Source organism: Polistes fuscatus, unplaced genomic scaffold (genome assembly GCF_010416935.1).
Source record: "Polistes fuscatus isolate 324 unplaced genomic scaffold, CU_Pfus_HIC Scaffold11, whole genome shotgun sequence".
Classification (NCBI taxonomy): domain Eukaryota; kingdom Metazoa; phylum Arthropoda; class Insecta; order Hymenoptera; family Vespidae; genus Polistes; species Polistes fuscatus.
The window spans coordinates 780,573-802,256 of record NW_025113009.1 but is presented as its reverse complement, the minus strand read 5'-3'; the positions used below and the strand labels follow the sequence as shown (position 1 = coordinate 802,256).

General features: G+C 38.7%; 1 protein-coding gene across 6 annotated transcripts in view; it reads right to left on the bottom strand.

Moving 5' to 3' along the window:
- LOC122526486 overlaps positions 1-9,199 on the bottom strand; it is a 75,913-nt gene extending 66,714 nt beyond the window's left edge. For all 6 annotated transcript variants that reach the window (XM_043649916.1, XM_043649915.1, XM_043649921.1 and 3 more), the window contains exon 1: positions 8,618-9,199. The gene's annotated coding sequence lies outside the window, so the exon portion shown is untranslated. The remainder of the gene's footprint in view (positions 1-8,617) is intronic.
- Positions 9,200-21,684: the final 12,485 nt, after the last annotated feature.

The following is a 21,684-nucleotide window of genomic DNA, read 5'->3' as shown; positions in this document are numbered from 1 at the left end:
GAATCTTGGAAAGGCAGGACGACGGATAGCATCCTCCTTTACGATTCCGGATAATAATGAAACCTTCACGAAACGCCCCCGGAATCCTCGAGTAACGAGAGTAAACTCCCGATAGAATAACTATTCGATCATGGTAAAAGTATTACCTATTTGAAATTTATCTCTATAGCATTTCTTTACACTAGATTTCTTTTATTTCCGCTTCTGAGTTTTCTTTTAATATAGTTTTACAATTTTTGTGAAAAGAAAAGAAAGAAAGAAAGATAACAGAAAAAGGGGAGGTGTTTTGTCTCCGATAGATTAATCGATTGTATACTAAAAAGATTTGTTACAACGAATTGTTCGAGATATAGCGTATTATATTATATGAGTTTTATTTTTCAACGTAAACCCATTGAAATAACATTCAATTGATAACTGTGTAACGTATAAATTCCCTAGATCAAGTCAGTCGTTAATCGTACCGATTAGCCGTAAATTCGCATCATTTTTTCGTGATTCTGAGTCGTAAAGAGTATTCTTTATATATATATACACACACACACACACGCGTATAGAGAAGCTCGGGCTTATGGAGAGATGAATTTTTGCAGCTTAATCGAAAGTCAGTCGTTATTAAAGCCGTTGGCATCGAATGGGAAACGAGAACTCGCTCGCGAGAACTCGTGTTGACATTTTTTCCGCAATTCTGCGTGACGAATATAATTCCGTTAACAATCGAATCCTCAACGCTTTCGACGCTAAGCGAGAATTTATTTGCATTTCTATACGCATTTCCGTCGATTGATATATCTCGCACGTCGGATGTAATCGTCCCTCTCCGCCTGAATAAATATAGTCGCAAAAATATTTAGAAAATTAGCGAATCGTTGTTTCCTTTTCGATCCAATCGACGTTTACGAAGATAAAAATTTGATAGAAAAACTGACCGAATTTTCGTGCCTTTTTAAAAGCAACGTTATCGAAGATTTCCCGTTTAATTCGCAAATTTATCTGAAATGTTTCGAAAAGGAAATATCTTGTCGATTAAATAAGAATAATAGAAACGATTAAAGGAATTCTCGAGGTGGAAGTAATAACGTTAGAGGGGAAATGAAGAAAATGAGATAGAGAAAGAAATATTATCGGCTTTAAATTGTTCGACAGTGGTGCAAACAATGTTCCTAACAACGAACGAAGAATAACGACGTCTTCATGAAAGAAAGAAGTATCACGACGTTATTACGTATTTTCATTTGACATAATTTACAACGTGTTCCAAAAAAGAAGTTACCCAACGTTGGCTGGAACTTTAATATAGCTATCAAATAAAAAAGCTTTAGTCACGTTGCCAATGGATCGTAATTCGAATCCAATTTACATATATGTATATGTATCTATATTCGGTAGGTATATAATATTTTACGATATACCGTAATACTCTTGTCTCATCAAATTTCGTAAAAATAAGATCAGTTGGAAAGAAAAATGAAAGGTTTCGTTTTATCGTTCGGTCTTTCGGACTCGATGGTAGACAGCGACACAACTACGCTCAGCGAGTATCGAATTTCAATCGATCATCCATAAATCGTGATCGACGCGTAATACGAACCAACGACGAGGCCACGAGAGCTGATTTCAATTTGTCGAAAAACGCAGCGATTGCTCCAACGTCTCTCTATCTACACGTTCATATATAGTCTATTGTAGATTACTACTATAGTAGGTATAGATATAGTATAGGAATAATACATGTACACGTATATACCTCTTCGTAACGTTCGATTAACAAAGCATAAAGTATGTGTAATTATTCTGCCTAGCGATTATCTTGAATTATAGACTATCAAAGGGAGGTTTGTGTTTACGTGGAAGTGCCCTCGAACGAGGATAGGAGGACGGATAAGAAGGCAAAAAAGGAAACGTACGGAATTGAGATGGATGAAAAAGTACGTATCTCTCTTTTTTTCGAAAATAAAAATGTCAGAAAGAAGAGAGAGAGAAAATGTTGTAGCCAAAGGCCGGCTATCAAATGGATATACATACGAGTATGTACGAGTATGTACGGATATAGGATTTATCACGTACGATAGGCCAAATAGGATATTGTACGCGTTAGAAATCGTACGGTCGTTGACTTCTCCAATAAAGGTTTCCCTTTGAGAAAGATTACGGTCGTATGTAATCTTCTTGACAAAGGCTACAATTATCCGACACATCAAAGAAATTTTGTTTCCATTTTCCCTCGGGATTGTATTTGATACACGGACGAATCCTAGCGTCAGTCCGTTAATATTTCATAATGCGTATACAAACCGTAGCATGTGTTTTATTAAAAACGATAGCAGAGGTAGACGTTTCCTAAATATAGTATGCGAAGAGACCACCTCATTAGTTCTCGTATTAATAATTTCACGTTATATTCCAAATAATCGTAATTTTTTATCTCGTCGATAGAAAATTCGATAGGGTGTATGTGTTTTTTTTTTTTTATATAAAATGTTTGATAAAAATAATATTGGCCAGTCCACAAAAAAAGTCGTATTCTTCTATTCTTCCGTATCCTTTTCGCCTAACTTTCGCGAGGATAGGCGTTTACCCGATCGAAAACAATGATGGTAATAAATTATATGGAAGCTGGATAAAATACTATACCAACAGTAAAAAGACGTTCTTACGGCGTTGGTCAGTGGTCCGAAACGAGGTCGGATTCTCGGTGCCGACGGTACAAGCATCACTGGAAATTGCACATATAAATTTTCAGCTTGACTTTTCACGCGTCCTTTAGGAACCGTTCACACAAGTACACCTATGTATACCACGTTACGCCAGGTACGGTAAGTAAAGTCGTATCGATGAAACTCGCTTGTGATCCTCTTATCGCTACGACTTCTTCGCCAGACGCGACAAGTATTGTCGACAAAGTGTCTGTAGAAAACCCTAAGATGGGATTTTCTATCGCGAAGTGCTATGTCGACGCGCAGACCGTTCTCTCTCTCTCTCGTTTTATATTTTTCTCCTTTTCTCGTTTTCTTTCCTATATAGTCTTCGTATGGACCATTAACTCTTTCACGATTGACACGAAAGAATCCTCGATATCGACTACTTCAAGCGCGAAAATATTTCTATAATCCCTGTTTGAAGATTTTATCACGTAAAAATATATATATAGAATATGTTTCTGTATCGAGGGTTTCGAATGATTCTAATAAATTGACTAATTAGTTTCTCTGTAAAATAAGAGATTATATTCTAATTAATATTACTATTTACAATCTTTAATAATTATATTCTACCCGTAATAATACGATTTATATCATTGGGACGTTAGCACGATGTCGTGAAACGATAAAAACAATCTTAACTAATTGTAAGTACGTTGCTTTCTAATACACCGTTTGTTGAAAATGGAGACAGTGTAAAATAATTAACGAGGGATCTAGCAAAGCTCATAATGTGCTAACACGAGCGTCAGTTAATTACAGAGAAGGTTATAAGGAACAAGGTGTACCGGTATTTGTATTCGGACCAGTGTAAAATAACGAACGACGCGTATTGTATTCCCGAACGAATTGATTACGTCGTTTGTCACGTTTGCGCTTTGCTAACTAGTCTCATATGTACACATATGTATATCGTGGGTGCATGCTTCCACTTTTCCAAAGAATATACTAAACGTTTGTCTAAAAAATGCACGAATGTAATAACCCGCATACAAATTGTTTCAAGAAAAAGACTAAAAAAAAAACATGTAATTCGAGAGAATTATAAAGATAAACACGCTTAGATGCAAGTAGACAATATATTGGCGCAGAAGCCAATCGTTGTCATCGCGATCATTTGTCGTTGCATTTAGAGCATATACCCACGAACAATGACTTCGATAACTTGGAAGAGTTATTCGCATTTCATCGTACGACACACTTACCCTCGTATCTCTCGTTTTTCGATTATGCGCGCATAATACGTTCTACTCTCTCTTTCTCTTGTTCTCCCTGTGCCAATGTTTCTCCGCGTATCGTTTGACGCGAACGTACTTGTAAATCTGGCTAGAGAGAGAAAGAGGAAAGGGAAGAGGGAAGGAGAAAGGGTAAGAAAAAACGGGTGCAAGTTGAAAAGTTAAAAGAGAGAGAGAGAGAGAGAAAGAAGATGAAGAGCAAGAATACAATCTGCAAACATACACGATAGAACGCGTGACGCTTCCCTTTGATCTTCGAGTCTGCTTTGCGTAGGTACTATTGTTTGTAAGGGTAGTAAAAAAGCAAGACGATAGTAGCAGGGACGAGAGGCGCGAGCAAGCTGCTCGAATAGAGAGAGGATGTCGTTGGTGAGTGAGAAGAAGGCACGCTGACCGGGAAGTATGGGTATATGGGACCGGGAAGTATGGAAGTATAATGGGTGGGTCTACGAAAAAGAGACATTTTTGCGGTAAAACAAGGCTGGAGATGGGCTGGAAGAAAAAACAAGAGACGACAAAACTATTGTATGTGAATAAAGTCCTACTGAATTCAGATCTCTTTTTCCATCTTTCCATTTGTTTTTTCTATTTACATTCTCATTCATTCTATTGTCAATGAGATACCGGAGGTACTGCTCTCGTACGCTTACGATAACAATAACGGCATGTTTTCGTGAAAAGCTGCGATTAAAAGGTAAAGCCAACGAATCTAGCCTTCCATAGAAAGGGAGAAAAAAAAAAGAACTAGAAGCGTTTGTGGAATTTGCTCGAAGATTCGAGAGCATGCTCGAAAGCTTTCCCCATTTTTTGTCCTTTTCTTTTTTAACGTTCGACGCTGCCATTATTAATCAATCAAATTTGCCCGTTTGCGATTTTAATCATCGTTCAATTTTTTCTCATTATTAACAACGCGACCTTCTTAAAACGTCAATCCTGTAAGATCCAATTCTCATTTTCTCGCGCGTCGTTTTTCCTATCCGAGCAACGATCAAAATAATAATGGAAACGTCATGAATGATGGGTCTCTTGTATCACGGTCGAGAGATCGATAAGGGCTGACGAATGATACCAAAATTTCTATACGAATGGGTTTAACGATTAATCTTTTTTCTTACAATTAGATATAAATATATTATGATACCAAGATCGATTTTACAACGACAAATTAAATCCTCTTCCTCTCTTTTTGGTAAATTATAAATCTAACTGAAATTAAGGTAGTACAATATACGGAAAATGCTAAAATTAAAATGGTTCAGTTTTACGTCAGCCGGCTTTAAGAGTCCGACGTTTCATTAAATTCGATCCTCGTTACGTCGAGTCGAACGTTTAAGAAATTGAAGACATTTTTTCCTTACGGATCAATAAATTTTAATAGCAACTTTGCAAGTAAAACAATAAACCTTTAACCTCTTAAGAAAAAAACATAAAAATTTCGTTTTCAAATCTTTCTGTATAAACATTTTCCATTATATAATATTTCTAAACTTATCGATTCGTAGATCAAATGTGAGATGTCTGTCGAAAGTTGGCAAACGATTCGAAGATCTTTCGGAGGAAGAGAGACAAAAGTATGTTGGAGGAGTATTCGATATCGGATCGACCGAGTCCCATCACGTTCTTCTTCGGGTCTATGTGAAAATAAAATGATCGATCGGCCGTCCTTAACAGTATAAAGGAGAAGAAGTAGAGGGAAAGATATCGAGAAGTAGTAGGAGACGTTGGTGAAAATTTTCACTAGATGTCTGATGTGTAACGAGAGCGACGTGCTGCGCCGTTGCGATATCGTATCGGTTCTCGTTCAGAACGAGCGGCCTCTGACGTCAGGATGAGGCTTCTCTAAAGTCGAGAACCAATACTGGATAGAGAAAAGAACGAGAGGGGGAGTGTGTGAGAGAGAGAGAGAAAGAATATAGACCGGTGGGTAAGGAAGAAAGGGGCTGAAACTCGATGAGAGTCGAGGCAGACTCGAGTGTCGGTCCGGAAGAGGAGTCAACGACTCGCGAGATCGTGGCATCGATTGCAAATATTTAAAACTCGAGGTCAGAGGCGAGCGAGCGAGCGAGCGAGCTCAACGAAGTTAAGTTTCGTTTTCAGTCAGCTCGACGAATGAGTCAATACTCGGGAAGAGTAGTAGTAGTCAAGGGAAAGGGATGAAATACGAGTGCGAACAATCATGCTCCATGTTGAAAAGTGTAACGAATTAACCCGTTATGCGACTAGAAAAAGTCTAATATTACCAAACGTAATTCTATCGTCTAGAATTTTTCCCTCGGACATTGATGTTCCGAAGATAAATGATAGTCTTCGAGAAAAAGATTCGAGTTACAATCTTAATGGGCTCGAAGGCATTTCGACGTATCGAAATAGATCGTTCAAATCCATGATCCGTTAAGTGTATCGTTCTTTTCTTCCCCCTTAGAACGTAATCGTTCGAAATTGTGTTTTCGCAAGAAAGTAAGCTTTCTCGTTCTTTTGTGCGACGCACGTTGCTTGCACGCACGAACTCCGGGCTTTAATCCACTTTTCCCTGGCACTGCGCGCGAATTACCATATACGGTCGTTTCGAAAACGATTGGCTAAAAAACTGACCTTACGAACGAAAGTGATTCGTTCGAAGAAATCTGATTTGCTTCGTATACGCTGACGTAGGGAAATAATATACTGTAAGTTTAAAGAGAATGAAAATGAGATTGTAATTGAGGAGTGTTGAAAAATAAAATGTGGCAAGTTCGAATTATCGATCGATTATCTCTTTTTGAAATATAAATTTTATTGACAAAGAGAGTCAAAAACGATCATTGAGAGCCGAAATAATGAGCTGGAAGGTTCAGAGTTTAAGGATTGTGCGATGTTTTTGCTTGGTTACGCGAGAATGACGCAATCGATTGTAGACTCGGCGAGTAATATTTGCACTCATTTTTGTAATTAGGGTAAACATTTTCGTTACATTTTCCTAACGTTTGTCAATCATTTGGAAAGACTCGAGTTAAGCGTCATAAATCGATTGCTAATGATTTATTTCAAAGGTAATGAGGGATCCATCGTTGAGCGATTCTGTCGTTGCCAATTATCTTATAGAAATGTGCTCGAGAAAAGTCGTTTGAGCACGCATAAGTCAGTGGTAAACGTGCAATAGGCAAAATATGCCAACAAGTGTTTTTGGCACGAATCGGCACGTTTTTCGTCGAGGCAAGAATTCTTGGCGATACTTCTGCCATGACTCGAGAACAATTGGTGCCATAAGTCACGCGAGTTTAAATTACTACGATACCTCGCTAACCGTTAAAAGATTGGACAAGAAATGAAATTTCGAGGATTTGTATTTTATTTGATAAACTGGCAAATCGAGTGGAAGAAAATACTGAGAACGAGATCAAGATTCTTAACGATTAATGAAAGAAAAAAAGTAGAGATTCTGTCGGCGAATGCAAACACGAGGATAATTATTTCTTATTTGCCTTTGTTGCCACTCGGATTAACTGGAAATATTCAAAAGAGAATTCGCGTAGAACGAATATACTTAATTGTAAGTATCTTTTTCAGTTTGAATCTAAACGAAGAAGTCTTGGTAATGGTACAAAGCTACGTTCTCTCTTTTTTATCCTAGCGTTATATCCTTCGAGTAGGTACACGTTGCTCGACGATAAAAGGAATTAAACGAGTCCCCTTCGAAAGCTTTCTCGTTTCCGATTGAACCGAGTTAAATCAGTTGGAAATACTTATGTACGCCTTTCTTCCCGTTCCGTTCTCTTCTTTGTCTTTTAATAAAGAACAGAGAGAAAAGAGGAAAAGCAAGGAAAAAATAAAAAGATAGACACGATAGAGTGAAATATCGCTTTTGACCCCCGACAATAGGTCATATTCGTTTTTTGAACGAAAGAAACGATGTGGAACGAACCGTGTAACGAAATAGAACAAACAGATGGACCGAGTTTCGTAATTTTTTTTCTATACATCGACGAGTTATCGTCCACTGTATTATTTGCCTCTTGCACTAGGCGTGGAACAATGTAAAAAAAAAAGATAAATGTGTTGAACGCACGGGATCGATATATCTGTAACTAGTCCGATACTCTAATCCGATACTAGCCGTGAAAATGAAGGCTTAATCGAATAAACAGGTAGAGATTTTAATTGAATTAAAGAATTCGCAGCAACGTTAAAAAAAAAAAGCGTATCTTCTTACCAAATGAAAGAGAACTTTACGTAATTGAATTGTTCCGCGAACGCCAAGGACCACATTACCGCGATACCAGATATCTGGTATATTTTTTTTATCTCTTACATCGGTAAATATAGCTTCATTACGTTGCGTAAGCATTAGAAAGGCTTAACATTCGAAATACGAAAACTATTGGAAAGTGTTATCGTGTAGATTGTTTTTCCGACGCGTTTTCGTTACACTCTTGAAGAAAATGGGATGGAAGTGGAACGAGGAACGACGACTCGATAGTATCTTCAACGTGTTTGATATACGTACAACGAAACAACAAAACACGTTAAATTCTATCGAAGCGTATTCCGTGTTCGATAGGTGATTCACAGAAGGAGCCTCGAAACACTTTAGAGAAGACTCTTGGCGAGTCTGAAGTTTAATCTATCCTGAAGGATGAACCATGGAAATTGATCAGCACCGTCGCCGGAATCGCTTAATATTAATTAAATCGTTGCTCTTACCTCTGATACGGCACGAGAGATTATATTACTTTCCTATCGGAAGAAGAATGTATTAACGATGAATTAAAACAGGTACGACACTATCATCAAGCGTGCTTCTCGAGTCACTGCACCTCGCGTATATGCATATTCATATTTAGGCCGTTCACCGCTCTTTCGTTGTCGACGTTTCCTTTTTTCTCTCCTTTGTACCTTCACCTTTTTTCACTTTGTTTCTTTTTTTTTCCCTTTTTTATTTTTTTTTTTTTTTATCTATAAGAGGTAGATCAAACAGAGACCATAAAGAGGAATCAGCTTAAAACATATACAATAATCGAACGTCGAAAGTCGAAGCGAACGATTTAATAGTATAATTGACAAAATTCGTTTTGGTCGTTGATCATCATCAATCAGGCTATTCTTTTTTCCTTTAGTTTTCTTCGTAAAGCCGATGACGCGATCGTACGCACGTATATATACGTATACACATATACGCAAATAACGTTGATATAGATTCTAAAGATATTCGAGTTTACACTCCGAAACACGCATGAGATTTAAACCATTTGGTAAACGATGTGTGTATAGTAGTGTATGTATATATATATATATATATATATATATATATATATATGTAATTTGTATGCCTATAATATTTCATATGTGTATATATATATATATATATATATATTTTCCTTTTCTTTTTATTCTCTCTTTCTCTCCTCTTCACGTTAGGTCATCGAAGAGTAGATAATGATAACACACGATAAAACACACAGGCGCACGCGCTCGCGCGCTCTCACATGCACGTACACCGTCGCGAATTCGCGTGCGCCTGGAATGAAATTCAATTTAAATCCTCTCGCTTTTGGGTCGATATGTCACGTGATATATCCACTATCCTCCACTCTAGTATCCATCTTTTTACGAGAAAGAAAGATTTCTTTGCCGCTTCTTTTCTTTCTGTTTCTTCCACTTGAACGTCTCTTCTTCCTTCTTTTCCAGCTTTCTTTCCGTGAATGCGATTTCGCGACACGGTATGATCCACGTTTAGAGAAGAACCACGAGTAATGGTAATAATAAGAAAGATAATGATATTAACGATGATAATAGAAGGATGCGAATCGTCGACGACGACGGCTGTTACCACGTTAGAGAAAATAAAGAAATTTTTCAAGTCCACGTAAACTTTATTATGCTTTTTCTTCTTCTCGTTGCAACGATATCTTCTCGCAGGTTGCTTCTCACTGGAAAAGTTTAAATCGTCACCGGTGGATCACGTTTCCGGTGAAACAGAACACGTGACGCGCGCACTAACTTTTTCTTCTTCCCTCTTTCTCTCTCTCTCTCTCTCTCTATCTTTCTCTCTTTTTCCGAGTTGTTTTCTATCAATTATTTATTTGCAACAAAGTTTACAAGGCACATCACGTTCGCTAAATTTTAAACTCGATCGTTCGTCGCCTCCAGTTATTTCTTGATTTTTATTCAACGTACTATAGAAATTTTCGATTCGTTTACACGCTCTCCCTAGAGATTATCAAAGTTCAAGAGCGGACGAGTTCGAGGCCCGTTGGTGCCAAGGACGATTAATCATTCGGACAATGGACACTTTCTCAATGAGAGTCATGTACGATTCCCGGTCGATAGTTCACGATCAGATTTTGTTTGTAATAAGTTTTTATCGGGAAAAGCAAAGAAAAAAATAAGAGAGAGAGAGAGAGAGAGTGAAAGAAAGAGAAAATTGTGAAACCCTTGGTGTGTGCATACAAAGCCGATTAGTTAAATCGGGGGGAAATTAAGAATAAAGAAAGTGGATAAAAGAGAGATGAATTTTCGTCACGTTGTCTTCCCGCAAAGTGAAACGAACGAACGTTAATTAATATTAGTGGTCAAAAAGGGAAGAACGAGTTGTTTTCAAAGCAGAAATTGAAGGATTCTAGTGCGCCACGTTTAACCGTTAGGCGTCAGCCGATGAAAAAGAGTAATCGTTATTCGCGCGAAGAAGAAATCGCGCGTAGGAAGATCCAGCTACGGCAACGTCAACGGCAACGGCAACGGCAACGGCAACCGGCTACGATAATCGGCTACGATAACCGGCCGCCGACCTTCCCGACATATTTTCCCTCGGCATTTCCACGTTTCCAGGAGGACAGAGGAGCACGCTACTCGATCGATTTCGGCCTCGCCGCTGGAAACGAACGGTCTCTTCGCGAGCGTAGAATTCCGACTGTTTCCACGTAGATTCCGAAGCATTCCGAGCGAGTAAGGGGACGTTGCCTAATTTTCGCTTCCTAATTTAGCGAGAGATTCCGATCGTAGTCCGCGAACATTCATCGATTATCTTCTCCCACAGTTCGTATCACACCAGTCGTCTCGCGAACGTTCGCGGTAGTTTCTTGATCTTGTTGAAAAAAAGAAAACAGAAAAAAAAACCAAGAAAAAAGCTTTTTGTTTTGGAAGTAGCGGTAACCGGGATGCTGAGGAACAAGTGTCGACGAGATACCGGTATATTTTCTTTTTCTTTCCACTCGATTTCTCCGCGAAAACGCGCGGTTCTCGATGCGGCGCGTGTTTCGCGTACTTGGACGACAACGTCCGTATGACTACGACCGTGTTCGGCAGCACTGTGCCGTATAGCGGTGACGCGAGCTTGCCACACGCACCCTCATACACACGTACACACACTCACATGCGCCTGAAATCGGCACGCTTCCGCCCTCTTTGCCCCTACACTCCCTTTACCCTTTCTTTCTACCCATTTATTCATCTCTCTCTCTCTCTCTCTCTCCTTCTCTAACCTGTGGTTTGCGCGAGCGCGAGCGCGCAATTTTTACCGAGAGAACACCACCGAACGTCGCGCTCCTTGAAATATAAGAAAGGAAGAAGAAAAAGCAAAGAACTAGAAGTAAAGACCTGAAGCAGAAGGAGTAGGAATGAGGGAGGTAGGAGAGGAGGACGAGGAAGAGGAAGCTCGGAGACGCACGCACTACTACGGCCAGCCGTGTAGGCCGCGTCAAGCACGGCTTTCTCTACTGCCGGCTGGCACAACGTGTACGTCGCTACTAGCCTACTCTGCTCTCCCTCCTTCTCTCTCTCTCTCTCTCTCTCTCTCACTCTCTCAATCGGACGACTCCCCTCAAGAGTTTCCACCCTTTTCTCTCTCTCTCTCTCTCTCTTCCTCTTGCTCCCTTTTGTATTTCCACCCCTCTCTATTTTTCTCTCCTTCTCTCTCGTTCCATTGGGCACGGGTACCTGGCCAAACCCACCCACTGGCCGATCAACCTTTCGAGAGCGCACCACCATCGTTCTCGGCTTTCCCTCTATGGCGCATGACCCAGGGCCGTATCGGTGCTTATAGTCATCCTGGATTTCTACGATCTTTCCTATTGTTTCTTCTATCACTCTATTCGATTCGATCATTCGATCATGGAAAATTTGTATTATTATCTCTTTACTCTTTCTCTAATAAAAAGTATAATGATTGAAAAGAATTCATATAATAACGTGTTTAATTTGAAAGGGTATTTTTTTCGGTCAGATTTGAAAACAAATAGCAGATAATAAACGATAAACGAGAGATAACGAGATACCGCGGTGTGTCGGTCGTTCGCGGATAAATAAATAATTTGTTCGCTTCGCACGAGGGTTCATTGACATCAGCGAAATTTACGTCGCAACACGGACAGCCGTGTTGGTAAAGCGCATGACACAGTGCCGTACCGATCTTCCTTTAGCCTCCTTTTACATGTCTCTCCTGAGCGCTATTCCAGTTTCACGAGGAAAGCGCGAACGAAAAATTATCCGAGTAATGTACATTAGCTTGGACGAATAGTTGAAGCGAGAACTCGAGAGAGCCCGCGAACATTAAATGTTTCGATGCTGCCACTAATAGTAGACGGTACTAGCTGCGCTAAGTAGGCAGAATGTTCTTTTCATGATAGTAAAAAAAAAAGAAAAAAACAATCTTTTCCTGACAACCTATTCTACCGCGTGCTTGACGAATTTGAATAGTTGAAAATATGAAAACATCTATTATATTAATCCATTAATAGCATTTATAATCTTCCCATTTCTATTTGTACATTTTGGTTGTCATTAATAATAATAAAAAAGTACTCCTTGTGTCCGAGAGTTATTAAATATAATTAAAAAAGAAGATATTTTTTTCTATTTTCTTTTCCAGCTATAGAGAAAAGTTTTCTCACTATAAAAAGAGTCTCTTGAGAAATACGAGTCTTTTCTCTCTCTCTCTCTCTCTCTCTCCCTCTCTCTTTTCCCCTCCGATTGGAGATCGCAAAAATGATAGAGAAAGCTTAGTAGCTTTCGTCACGTATATAATCCATTCAATGATATTGGCAAGAGCGTAAACTGTGAATGAACGAATCATAGTATCGCCTGGTCACCGTTGATGGCCGATTAGGTTCCACGTGATAAACCGACACGACTATATTCCACGTTCTCTCGAGGATACACGTTTTTCGAAGAAAAGTATCATTTGTGTTGGGAAAGAAACGAGCGCCAGAATGAAAACGAAAACGGAATATATGAACGTAGAAGGTCGTTGGAAAAGAGAGCTGGTTGGACCGTGTATATCTGAGCGTATCGGAGGGAAAGAGTGGTAGTAACTACCACATCGTATACCCCCGGCACTCTATATTGATTTTCCTGGAGGATGGTGTAGACGAAGAAACGAGAAAATCAGGCAGAGAGAAGGAGAGAGAGAGAGAGACAGAGAAAGGGACAGATAGTAGTGGAAGTGGAAGCGTTCCTCGCTCTTAGCCACCGAAGGTAACCTTTGAGGTTGAGTTCAAGGAAGATGGCGGAGCAAGCATTGCATATCGGTCGGTATAAATACTACAGTGTAAGGATAAATTCTATGAAGGAATTTATAAAACGTCAAGGGTAAAGCCTTTAAACATTATAAAATGCTTTGAGAACCATACGGGATAAGATAGAAGTATAAAATAAAAGCAATTTGCATAAATATCGATAATGCGATTTGAAAAATATACTGCAATTACTCGAACGCATCGTATTTCCGTGTTACCGAAACTAAACGTTTTTCTAGCACGTGCTTCGACCGCCTCTATTACTATAGTATATCCTATTTGCTATTCTAAACGGTCGACTTACGGGTCTCGAGTTTCTTCGTATGAGTACATATTACGTTAATGTTGTAATTTTTCTTCAAACGAATCGTTTTGCTATAATCTTTTTCTTTTTTTTTCTTTTTTTCGAAATAAACAACCTACACACGATCGGAAAATAATTACTTACTCGGTAGGGAGATCTGCGATAACATTGGAAGGTGAGATACGGAAGAAACAACGTGCCTCTCTATCGCGTAAAATCGTGTTTCCATGGTATTGATGAAAAAACATACTAATCTATATGCTCGGAGAATTATCGGCATATGCAACTAGAAATATCTCTATTTGCTGAGATCTTTAAAAGTGGTTCCATACGGTTGTTCGAGCTGGCCTACTTTTTATGCCGCTCTCAATGTGTGTACATATGTACATCCCGGCTACTCTTCTTTGTATATCTATTTATTTCCAAGGTGCGAATGTGTGCGCGCATGAACGACTATCGCAAAAGGGGTGCGTTGCCGCCTCTAACTATTTTGCCCGATCAGATTTACATGACAAAAAGAGATGCACGTGAGTTCATGAAAATTCCTTCCACAAATCTGAATGTCCCTATCGAGTGTCCTATAGAATGTCCTATCGAATGTCCTATCGGATGTCCTATCAAATGTCCTATCTTTCTTCTCTACTCACGGATCCGCCAAAGGATGATATCTACGACAAATATCTCACGCTTTTGTTGTTTGTTTATTTTTAATCATATTTGCATGTATTTTATACAGTTTAAATGAGTTAGCTATTAAATAACTAATGCACCGTAATGCTAAGTCATTTGTTTGAAAGAAAAAGCAACGCGCGCAAATCGTCTTGATGGAGAAGAGACAACTATTTATCGTTTCGATTTATTTTCGGTGTGACCCTCGAACGACCATCCGTCGATTACGCCAGGGATCGTAATCGGAAGCAATAGAACAACCGAGAAAGGGCTCATTTTTTTTCTTCCCCGTGGATCGGTCCGAATGACGCTCAGGAAGAATAAAATACAAAGAAGGTCGTACGAGAGCGTGGTAGATTGTCCAAAGAAATGGAAGAGGATATATAATAAAAAGATATAGGCATCGTTCGATTAATGCTGAGAATATTTTACTTTTCTATAGGACGAAGGGAGAGCTTTATCTTTTTTAAGCGATTGGATCGATATAGTTGCTCGATGAAACGATATTGATGAAAGGAGAATAAACAATGGACTGTGTAGGTTAATATTTTTCTCTCTTTTTATTTGTTTTGTTTGTTCGTATTTGTCCCAACTACCGCGACATCCCGCAGCGTGCTCGAGTCTCTATCGCGAACACGTTGCATGGCAAATGGTAGCAAACTCGTTCGTGCACGATCTACGATGCACGATGCACGGTGCACGATGCACGATGTAGAAAGCACGAGACACGAAGGAGATGTTCGTTTAAGCGAGCAGGATGCGCGTTGCACATGCGTGCATGCACGGATCGTTACCGAAATTAGAATAACGACCCCTTCCCCATCCCACCCCCTCCCCCCTGGGCCACAGCCACACTTTTTTCTTATTAGTCTAAAAAGAGTCTAAGAAATAAGTACTCGCCCGTTTCTTACAAACTTTTTCTCTTTCTTTCTCGTCCGGAGGTAATAATAATCCTGGAGGATAAAGTAAAGTTACGATAGCAAAGATCGTGGAAGGAAATTTTGATCAAAGGGATTCGATGCGTGTAATTATAACGTCATGACGAGAATTTCTCTTCGATAACTCATTACTCGATAATCCGTGTTAAGAGAGAATGTAACTTAAAGTTCGACTAATATTAGCAATCGCACCTGTCACTTTTCCAACATGGAAAATATAAATTCTGTACGAGTCAGAGACGTTCTTATTTTTATTCACATTTTGATGTACGCATTGGAGTAACGGTACGCACGGGGAAACTTTCCACTCTCCGCAAGAAATAATACAAACCCGAAAAGTTGAAGTTCTTCCTCCGCGGAAGATGCATTATCGCATTATAAAACTTTAAAGCCGATTTTCGAATTCTTTCACGGGTAAAAATATTTCGATCGCATTATGAGAAACCGCGACAAAACTACGAAATTAACCCTCGACGACGCGCATACCTTTTTTTCCTCGCGTCTTCGATATTCTTGTATTAAATCTACTCGGTTTCGATTTATTGTTATATTATCGTTTAAAGTCCCAACTCCCACTACCAGTAGAAAAGTAATTAAATTTTCTCTAAACAATTTTGAATAATTTTACTCCCTATAATTCTCTTCCCTTTTGCTTTATCCCCATTATTCTCCCGTCTTTTCAACTTTCTCAATTATAACAAATTTTTTTATCTATTTACTTTCTACTCTTCTACAAGTCGAGAGCACCCGCCGCTTTTCTCGCGAAATTCTTTCATAAAGTCATTGTTTAAAATCCATTTTGTCGAAAGCAAATTGTTAATTATGAATTTATCGATTATCCAAACGTTTTCAGAAAATCCTTGGCTTTCTTGATATGATTTAAAGCAACGCATAAAAGAAAGCATTACGTTACGATACATTTCACCACGAACGGCCAAAGAGTCGGATAAAATCAAAAGAGTTACTGGTGCTTTAGAGAGAAAGAGAGAAAGGAAAAAATAAAAAGAAAGAGAGAGAGAGAGAGAGAGAGAGAGAAACGAGTGCAATGGTCCGTGAGTTCCGAAAGTTTCTGTAATTAAAGCGCGATCCACTGTTCGTATCAGAGGATATAACCAGAAACGGTTAGAGTCGAGTCTCGTTCTGATTTCAGAAGCGAGTTAAAGATAATAGGTTTAAAGTTATAATCCGAAGGGAAAACGATGCGTCTTCGTTGTTCTACGTGTACTTCTCTTAGTAAACACTCGTAGTTTATTTTCCTTTATCTTTATCTCTATCTATCAATCTTTTTTTTATGAGATATTTATTTCATAGATAAAATTACGTGATTCGTAAAAGTTTTTCTAAGATTGTTTCGAATACAAACACTTTTGCGTTGTTTTGAGAGAAAAAAAAAAAGAAAAAAAAGCTTTGAACGTAAAGGATTGTTGCATCTAACTTGTATAGCAATGTAAAAGAATAAAAGGAAAAACGCGTTGATCGATGAAAAAGTTCGTGCAATGACCTAGTGGGATCGCGGGAAGGAAAGAAGGTCACAACGAGTTCAGGTTTTACTGCTTGTAAAAATTTATGGAACGTCATTCCGTGAAAACTGTAAGCCGACAAGATATGAAAAGAGGGAGAAGGTGAGAGAGAAAAAGCTCTTGACTCTTCATGAAGCAACGAAGGAGCGATGTGTCGTATAAATGCGAAGGGTGATTCTTATCGAGAAAAGTATGACGAAGGGTCGACGCGTAGCGGCTTATCATGTGGTTTGGTTCTACGATAACTATGATTAAGCATACGAGCAAGTACTCTTTACTATTAAGATGATATTACTGATTTGTCCTTATTTTTTCCGGATATCAAATTATCATTTCCACTTTCTTTATTTCACATGAAAATCGTAGAATATACGGTGTGTGTGTGTGTGTGTGTTGATATACTCTTATTTATTATTAGTAAAATCTGCTTATCAGTATTTATAAATATTAATTAATATCACATTTTATGGGAGATAATATTATATTCGCGATCCTTATTAATTAAAAAATTAATAATGTGCAACGTGCTAAAAGTATTATAATATATATGTATACCCCGCGTACAGAATCGAGAAGAAATGAATATTGTGAAGGAAATTTTTAGTAGTCGTGTAATTTTTCATGCCCGAATAGTAGTTGAACGAAATACGAAAGCTTTCTCATTAGTGTTTCGCACGTATAAGTCTCGTTATAATAAGCAACGGAGAACGATGATAACGTTTACGCATACTTGTCGTAGAAAATTAAAGCCATAATTCGATTTCTAAGTATGTTTTCGTCCGTGAATTCAAAATGAAAGATCTCCGACAAATGTAAATGGTTGACTACCTATTTTATTCATTCATGAGTGAACGTTATCAATGTTCTTTGTGTCCAACATCTATTATGAATCATAGTTTACCAAGTTTGCATTTTCAAGTGTCGTTACACCTGAAATATTCAAATGTTCAAATGTTCCTTTGTATTGAGCTGGACTGTTTGCGTAGCTACGTCGAGCGTACGTACGTACCCTTTTCAACCAACCGACTGACGCTTGTTCGACTGACCGAATATACGATTGAAACTGAATGAAACTATTTTTTGGTAAATTTGACCAACCGAAGTCGCTTATGTTTGTCTTGGTAAATATTAACAAACAACGTTACAAATCACGACCGAAATCTAATCTTTTAAATAATTTTTATCAACAAACGATCATTTCCGTCATATCACAATTTTGGACTTTAGTACATTCACCGTAATAACCAGACATTTTCACGAAAGTTTGGCTCGATCAATCGAATAGGGCGCGCGCGCGCATGAGAAAGAGAAAGAGAGAAAGAGAGAGAAAGAGAGAGAGAGAGAGAGAGAGAGAATGTATGTGCGTGTGTGTAGGTCAAAAGGGTTAATTTACGAGCAAATGACAAGCCGCCTCTGTCAGTAACAGCCGACGCCTGTTATCCGTTATCAGTGGTTCAATATAATCGTTTATCCGTTCGTGAAAGTACTATCAAGGATTCGTTAGAAAATTGAAAACATTTTACAGATGATGAACGCGAAACATAGATGAATAAAAAATATAATCAATGGCTCAACGGAGTTGCCTAGTTTCAAAGAAAATCCTTGGAGGATGTAGGTGTATCATATTCCATGAACTGAAATTTTATACTAATGCACTCTCTGATATTGGTATAATTAGTTTCTACTACCTTATGCAGTTGCATTCCCTCATGGAACGTTAGTCTCCCTTAAGGAGACTAAAATTAAATAAAGGAAAGATAAGAATAACGTTTTACTCGGTTGTAAAGTATAAAACTAGTTGAATTACTTTTGAATTAAAGTTATCATGTGAGTCAATTTGATCAACGAGGATAAAAAAAAAGCAGCTGCTGTTTTCGTTGAAAGGAAAATAAATGGAGGAATAAAACGGTAGTTTCTCGTCGCTAAGAGTATTAAGGATTCGAAATTAAAGTCGTCGATGGTTCGTTTTCGTCGTCGTCGTCGGCGTCGTCGTTGTTGGCGGTTTGAGCAAACAACATTTGAATATCAGCAACGGGGGTAGGAAAGAATCGGACGATGGTTGGCGCATAAACCTCGCCGGCCTAGATTTTAGAAGAAGAAAAAGAAGAAGAAAAAGTAGAAGAACGGGTGGAAGGTAGCTGGTAAGAAAGAAAAGTGTGTCTGTGTTTGAGAGCTGGGAATATGGAATAGAGGAGAGGAAAGGAAAAAAAAAAGAAGAAAAAAAGAGGATGGGAGACAAAGTTAAGTTCGAGGTGACATGAGTTTGGATAGCAGCAAGGGAGAGCCCCTGCGTTTCTTGCCACGTGATGCACGTATGCGCCAGTGTATTATGGTAGAAGGCGAATTAACTGTTCTTAAAATGGAAAAAAAAAAAAAAAAGAAGGTAGAAGAAAGTCTTGTTCCCCAGGAGAAAATGCGAAAAGTTTTTCTAGCGTATCTCGCAGAGACGTGCATGCTTCTCGACCTTTTTCATTATTCTATTTCTCTTTCTTTCTCTCTCTCTCTATCTCGTTTCGATATTCAACCTTTATTATATCATATTATATCAGAGTTCGTACGTTAAAAATACAGTAGAATATAAATGGAATTTGGATCAATAAAGAAGCAGACTATTTCGAAAAACGAACGAGATTTGCAATTCATCCTCGATTCAACCCAGTATATCCATTTAAGCTTTTCTCTGATAAAAGGAATCCATTAAAGTATTAAGAGTAGTTCGAGATAGTATTGACGAATATTTGGTTTTCTCCCCTAAAAACGACATTTTATTGCGATAGAACAAATTTCGTTGAGTAGAAACGATTAAAGTGAAATTAGAAAGCTGTGTGCGACGTCGTCGGTTGTTCTGTGAAAGAGTAGGATGATCGTTTAGGAATTAGTAACAGTCGTAGAGAAAATGAAATTGCGAACGTATAGTCTCGTTAAATTCCGTAATTGTCAGCGATACGAGGAAAGACGAGAGACGATTCTAATTGTCCCGCGTTAGATAGTTGGCATCTGTATCGTTACAACTGAGAATGTGCACCAACACCTCTTCGTTGTTCTCTTGCGATCGCAACTTCTCGACCTTCTCGGCTTAATCAAGCAATAATTCGATTAAGCAACAAGCTACTGGGAGAATAATCGCTAGCAATTAGTAAGAATGGGACGGTTTTCCTCGAGGGTCCAAATCGATCGATTTTGTCCACCGCTGTGTCTCCATTATACACATAATAAACTATCAATAAAATACGACGATAATTGCTCGTGAGACTTTTATTGCTATATAGTTTTCCTTTTTCTTAAAGAGAAGAGTAAAATAACATAGAACATAATGTAGGATTCGTGAAAAAATTGGGGGCCGTTGGACTACTGACTGGACCGGGACTCGAACACGAATTTTCCTCTTTCCGAATGACTGCTCTTTAACCATTGAGCTATCCAGGGCCCACCGTCCAATCTCGTCACGAATGCCTATTTAAGTGTTTGACTTGGAGTGGACTCGCATCCCAGAATAATGTTTATTCTCGAACACGAATCCATAAGAATTTATAAAACGATTATTATTATGAAATTATTTTCTCGTTTAATCTCATTACAAAGATGATTGTATTTTCTATGAAAATTCCCGAATAGAGATTAGAGAGAAGAAGAGAGGAAGAAGACAAACGTCTAGAGCATGTATCCTCGACTCGTGAACTCAGGATCGATTTTCGAGGGAGGTTCGATTGGCCGACGACCGGCCGGCGACTCGTGGCTTGGAACTTTGCCAAAAGGTCACGGAGCAACATGTATACGAGACTGTAGCGTGCGTCGTTATCGGGCTTCTACAAATCGTACGGCGCACTGTGTCGTATCGTTTTGCGAACGCATTGCTTCCACCATTAATCATACACACGAAGAAATAGACAATAATTATTCCCGAGTGGAACAAAATCGAGTATCATTTGAATCACGTTAAACGAGAAAATGGCCAACTCTTGAGCTTTTTCGATAAGGGTAAGAAGGATAAATCGAAGAAGCGGAGATACGCTTTTGTGATACTTTTCGCCTTTTATCTCGAGTAAAAGTTACATCCGGTTCGATATAGAGTTTCGGTCACATATAAGGATCAAAATCTTGAAGGAGACGCCAATACACATATGTACGTATGATAGATACGTTAGGCTAGACTTTCGGGAATTTCGACCTACAACGGAAAGCACTTAAAAGCGTTTGAAAGCGGAGTATCTCTCGCCCTCGTTGAAAGTGAGACGCGGGATGGGTAAGAAAGGAAGGAGTACGAAAGAATATACTAAAAAAAGGACGCACCGATGGAAGAAGGAGAAATGCAAGAAATAGAGGGAGAGCAAAAGAGAGAGAGAGAGAGAGAGAGAATGAGGAAAAGCGACAACATGAGTACTTGCGAAGGAACAGGAGGCGAACAATGGAAAAACGACAAGTGTACGAGCGAGAACGTGTAAAATTTAAAGCACAGTTGCGCTCTCCTTAGATGAGAAGATCGATAATACGAAACTCTCTGTCCTTTGCTTCATTGATTGTTATTGAGAATGTGCAACTTTGATTTTTCTTGCACTTTCTTCCAATGCCTGTTTTTCAGCGCCTATCCAGAACGGAAGAAACACTATTCAAAATAATGAGTTTAAGCGATAATTATCTACGAGCACGAAAAATGCACGTAAGTGACGCATTGCTCAAGAGATGGTGTAACCAATTTCACATCTAATCGTCCGAACCAATTATTATTGCCGTAGACCAAAGGGTATTCTAAAAAAAATGCCGTCGAAGAAGACCTCGATTGAATGCGAATCTCTATCGAAAAACGTTCCTGTGAATTCGTTTGAAAAAA